Below are 6,145 nucleotides of genomic sequence, written 5' to 3'. Positions count from 1 at the left end.
CCACTCAGGCCAGAGATGCTACTCTCCTAACCTACTTTCTTCTACATTCTAACATGATCACAATCTTCACTTTACCACTAAATAAGTTAAAATTTTTACACGAAGGAGGGAGATAAAAATAACAACAAAAAAAAACTTTAGAAAAATACTTCTAAATCAGGTAAAGTGGCACGCGTTTGTAATTCCAGCTGTGGGGAAGTGATGCAGAAAGGTCAAAAGTTCATGGTCATCCTCTGTTCTATACCATTCAATGCCAGCCTGGCCTTTATGAGATTCCCTTCTACATCAAGTTTTTACTTTTAACAGACGGTAAAAAATTTCTTGAATGCAGAGAATCAAATATTCTCTTACCCACTTGAAAGGATCTTCGATTCTGTGGTGGAATTCTCTCACTGAACTGTGTCAGCGAGCAGATCCTTCTGGGGGGGAAAAATAAAAGAAATGTGGCACAATAAAATATAAGCCTTTTTGCCTAAAACAATAAAACCAAGTTGAATCGGTTTGTGTTTACAAATTATGACTATTTTAACTAGCAAAGAATTCAAGACCACATCATTTTATCTATCATTATCTCTGTAAAAGGTCAGCCACAGATTATATCCTGGATTTTACTGGTACTGCTTTCTTGCCACTTCATGGTAAGCTACCCCATGAACCTTTGGGAACCAATTCTATGGAGCAATAAGTAACAGTAGCTCTCTTTCATGGCTTTGCCCTCAGAGGTCTCCCACACTGTTCATTTAATTACGATGTTGCCCATTGTCTCAGTCAAGTTTCAAATCCTTCTAGAACAGACTACAAAAGCCATTCCAAGGAGAGTGCAACAGAGCAGGGTTACGTGGCAAGGCACAGCTGTGTGATACATTCCTTAAAAAAAAAAAAAAAATCAAAGTAAATAAATCTGTACTTGACAGTACAGATTTGGGTCATTTTCAAGTTATAAAATAGTTCTCAACCTTGTGAAATAGAAAAACAGAGGTCCAGGGGTGTGGTACCTCCTGGTCCTAGGATAACTTTTCCTCCTTATAAAATAGGTCAAAAGCACATTATAAAGTTGAGTCAGTCCACAACCTTTTGTCTTAATCTTGTCCCATTACAAAATTAATAGTCATTAATCCTTAGTTCTAACCTTGTCTCACCAGCAGTATTTCACCCACTGAGTGACTCCCTCCTCCTAGGGACAGTTCTGTTTTGTACTGTTCTGTTTCGTCTCTGTGACTGGTTTCCAAGACCCACCCTCTGCACTTGCCTTCACTTGTCTCGTTCTTAGGTCCCTGTGCCACGCACAGCTCTCCTGCCCATCTGTTCTCTTTGCACAGTCTCATCCCAAGTCTTTAACTATGTACATACAAGCTTTTTCTCTTCAAGTGGCTGCTGAAGCAACAAGCAGGGCCCTCGAGCGAAACGCAGGTGGCAGGCATATCAAGATCCGCTTTCCTCCACCACCCAGAACTACAGGAACATTTTAAACATACGGGGCTAGAAAGATAATGTTTTCCACGGTATGTGTCCTGGAGATCAAATCTGTGTTGTCAGGTAAGAACTGTTTGTTGTTGTTTTGTTTTGTGTTTTGTGTTTGTTTTTTCCAGACAGGGTTTCTCTGTGTAGCCTTGGCTGACCTGGAACTCACTCTGTAGACCAGGTGGGCCTAGAACTCAGAGATCTGCCTGCCTCTGCCTCCCGAGTGAGTGCTGGGGTTAAAAGGGTGTGCCACGAAGCCCGGCTTCAGGCAAGAACTTTTACCCACTGAGCCGTGTCACCAGACTCCAATTTGGCTTTTGGAGACAAGATCTTCTGTAGCCCAGGCTAGCCAACAACTTCTTGATGTGGCTGGGGATCCTTCCACCTACAAGGCAGGCACTGGTTGGCTTGGTTTGGTTTCTGTTTGTTTCAGTGCTAGTAAGTGATCTTGCAGCTTCCTGACTTCTAGCCAGGCAAACCACCTTTCCCTGTTTTGATGAGAACTTTTGTTTGTTTGTTTGTTTGGTTTGGTTTGGTTAAGTTTGGTTTTTCTTTTCTTTTTTTTTTTTTTTTTTTGTTGTTGTTGTTGTTGTTGTTGTTTTTTTTTTTTTTTTTTTTTTTTTTTTTTGGAGACAGGGTTTCTCTGTGTAGCCTTGGCTATCCTGGACTCAATTTGTAGACCAGACTGGTTTTGAACTCACAATGATCCTCCTGCTTCTGCCTCCTGAGTGCTGGGATTAAAGGTGTGTGCCACCACCTGGCTGCATGAGAACTTTTAATCATAAGTTTTTATGGGGGTCAAAGGTAATATATTTGGTGCCATTTTAAATTATACATTTAGTGGGTTTTGGTAGAAGTGAAAATAAGAGAAAGAAGGAATTGAAACATGAGAAAGCATAATGGGATGGGGCTTGAACCAACAGCTTCTGGAAGTAGAAAGCAGGGACTAAGCATCTCCAACTCCTGTGCTTAGCAACCTCTGGCCAAAAATGAAACCACTGGGCAGAACTCAGTACACAGCAATGTGTCACTAAGTCATTATCCCTAAAAACTTGAAGCGCAGGTTATCAAACTGCCAGGATGTATAATGGAAGTTTTGGTTTCGTTAAACGAAATGCTTCTTAAAGATATTGTTTCTTTTAATTTAAATTAATTTTCCACATTTTGGTGTTTTGTTTTTATGTGTTTCTAGGTGAGTGCCTTGTACCCACAGAGGCCAGAAGAGAGTGCTGAGTCCCCCCAAACTAGAGTTACAGATGACTGTGAGTTGTCATATAGGTGCTACGAATCCACGCTGGGTCCTCTGCTCTTTACTGCTGAGTCTTATCTCTAGTGGCCATTCCCCACCATTGTTGTTAATAAAATGCTTTTCTGTGAATCTTCCAAAGAAAACAGTTACTTTAAGGATGCACAACTGTAGCAGAGATAATATTGTTTGGAACGGTTCGGCAGTGTCACTAGACCAACATGCAGTAAGAAACCTGATTCAGGCAATGAAGCCCTATAGGATTTCCTCGAGGCAAACAATCATGATTTATGAGCAGAGGACTTGCATTTTAACTCTTAAGGACTAAAAATGAAGCTTATTTTTGAAAACTCATCACTGTGCACGCATTCCCATTCATCCTGTTGCTGCATTGTTGTACCGATTTCTTTTTTCCTGCCTTTTTTTTAATTAAATTTTTTAAATATTTTACATATACATTTATATTAGTACACATATATACAATAAACTACCTACAGCAAGAAGAACAATCAGGAATTAGGAGTTATATAAATGTTACATTCATAGTGTTTTGGCTATTAGTAGTTGGCAACCTTAAAGAAAACATCTTTCCTATCTTGGTGCATCTAAAATTCTGAATGTAAATCAATATCTATTATATCTCACCTTTATCAGCTTAAAACATCTATCTAGAGCTAAAAACATCTTAACCCCTAAACAACTAAGCTTAATTGATTGGAAAACTAAACTATCAGGTCTTCAACCCCATCAGAGACTTCAGAAGGAATAAAAATTAATTACCTGAGTATACAGGGAGTGCAGGTTAGCAGCTTCCCAAATGAGAAGATAACAGAGACAGTGTGCTGCCTGAACAGTCACGCAAAACTCTCTATAAACATTGGAGCATCATCTTCAGCCTTCTGGCCCAATGTATTGATCGCTCCTATGGCTCCAGTGTCAGCTCATTGCTGGAAAAGGTTACATGCATTCCTTCCGTGGAAGGAAAGCTCTGTAGGGGACTGAGGGGGGCAGGGAGAACCTTTTTTGACACTGACTTGTGAGGTGCTGAGTAAATTTCATCCCAAGCGATTATTCTCTGAAGTAGTCTGGTCTGTGCCAGTGATATGAGCTTTCCTAGCTACAAAGTAACTTCATTTCCATGGGAGCTGGTGCTTTCTTCTGACCTTCTTGGACACCCAGTACACACATGGTACACATACACAGGCAAAACACTCCCACACATAAAATAAAATAAATAAATCTAAAAAAATTTAAAGGAAACACTACCAAAATGATCACATATTTATGATTGTTTTTTAACTCGGGGTCTTGACCCTTCTGTCTTGATGATGCTGTATCAGACTCCCAAGTTTTTTGTTTTGTTTTGTTTCTAAGACTTGGTCTCCAATAACCCAAGCTGGCTTTGCTCTACTTACCCAAGGCTGGCCATGGACTCTTGCTCCTTCGGTGTTTACCTCGGAAGTGCCAGGAATAAAGGTGTGTGCCCCCACAACCAATAATTGAACTTAAACATGAATTAAAAATCTAGTGGGAGGTGACACTCAAATTAGTCTATTTTCTTAAAACTGAGTAGATTTTGAGGCACACAAGCAAGATACCATTGGGTGGTGCATACAGAATGAGGAGGGTATGAAAACTTGATGCTGATTATTGAAAAAAAATATCAACTGATAGTATAGAACCACTGTCCTCCATGAATATTTACTTCATAATTCATGGCAAATGATATGCTCCTTTAAAATATGTGTTCAGTAAGTCAATAGTCAATAGACAATTCCTGAGTGCTCATTATGCTCCAACAGCAACCTGCTTGTGAGCTTGCACCCTGTAGAGTAGTACAGAGGCTTGTCTTCAAAAGGGGCCCTGCAAATGCTATAATTTGTATCTGTCCTCTTAAAATACCTAATCATCCTAGAGCAAGGGTCCTTGTGATGATTTACATTAATTGCCAACTTGAAAGGACCTAGAATCAACTAGGAGATGAACCTCCAGGTATAGCTATTGTGGAGTTTTTTTGGTTTTTTTGTTTTTTTGTTTTTAGCTTTTTGAGTCAGGGTTTCTCTGTTTTCTTAGCAGTTCTAGGCTCCCTTTGTAGATCAGGCTGGCCTCGAATTCACATCGATCCTCTTGCCTCTACCTCCCAAGTGCTGGGATTAAAGTTGTGAGCCACCACATGAGACTATATTGTGGATTTTCTAGACTGGATGGCTTGAGTGAGAAAACTTATCCTAAATGTAGGAGGCACAATCCATGGAGCTGAAGTTCCAGCCTGAATAAGAGAAGGAAGTGGTCACTGACCTTTCTCTGTTATATAACCTACTGCCATTACTCCCCCCCACCACCACCATGATGGACTGTGTCCTCTTGAGCTGTGGGCCAAATAAGCCCTTTCTCCTTTAAGTTGCCATGGTCAAGAATTTTGTCACAGCAGTGAGAAAACTAATCTAGTCCCCATATTTCAATCTTATATTGAGCCTCACAAATGAAATGTCAAATATTGGAAGTGTAATAACAACAACAAAAAGATACAATTCCATTTCCAGATAATTTCTAGAGAGAATATAAAAACATAACTTTTAAGCCAGGCATGGTGGCCCACGCCTTTAATCCCAGCACTCGGAGGCAGAGGCAGGCGGATCGCTCTGATTTCAAGGCCAGCCTGGTCTACAAATTGAGTCCAGGACAGCCAGAGCTCTCTGAAACAGAGAAAGCCTGTCTGAAGAAGAAGAAGAGGAAGAAGAAAAAGAAGAAGAAGAAGAAGAAGAAGAAGAAGAAGAAGAAGAAGTATAACTTTTAAATGTATAGATGAATCAATGAAATGAATTAGTTGTATGATAAAGAAAATAAGTGAGATTGTACTCAGAGAATCTCAACTTGTTTAAAAATCAATGAAACAAAATCTATCACCAAATTAATGAGTAGCATATATTTCCATTCTTCCATTGCCTCAGTCTTGCTGTGGTAAGAGCTGAAACACAGCAATTTTGTGGTCCATCTCTTCAATTCTGCTGACTTTCATCAGGCAATAGTTAATATACTTAGGGGAAATCTAGGGCATCACAAGCCAGAACTGTATTTGTGGTTTTTTCTGTCCTTGACTCCACACATTTTATTTACCATGCTTGAACTTGTGGTAAATAAGGTTATAATCTGGGGTTTCAGCTTTGGTAGAGTTCAAAAGATGAGTCAAGAAAGAGTATCATCCCTATCCCTCGCCATGTGAAGTTAAAAAAATAACTCAGCCCTTCATAGCTCAGAGGAAAGTCTGCTCATATTGGAATTCAGCACTTTCAGGAGCTGTGTGCTCAGTATCTCCAGAATGTTAGGGAGACCATGGAGCTGACTTAGGCCACGAGTCTTTGCAGTAAAAGTAACAGAAAAGGAGTGGAAGAAATCTCAGTCTTGGCCTCCTGGAATCTCGGAGCAATGCTACAGGCA

This window comes from Acomys minous, assembly GCF_964271855.1.
Source record: "Acomys minous genome assembly, chromosome: 3".
NCBI classification, from domain to species: Eukaryota; Metazoa; Chordata; class Mammalia; order Rodentia; family Muridae; genus Acomys; species Acomys minous.
The sequence above is the reverse complement of the archived record's forward strand: the minus strand, read 5'-3'. Positions refer to the sequence as shown.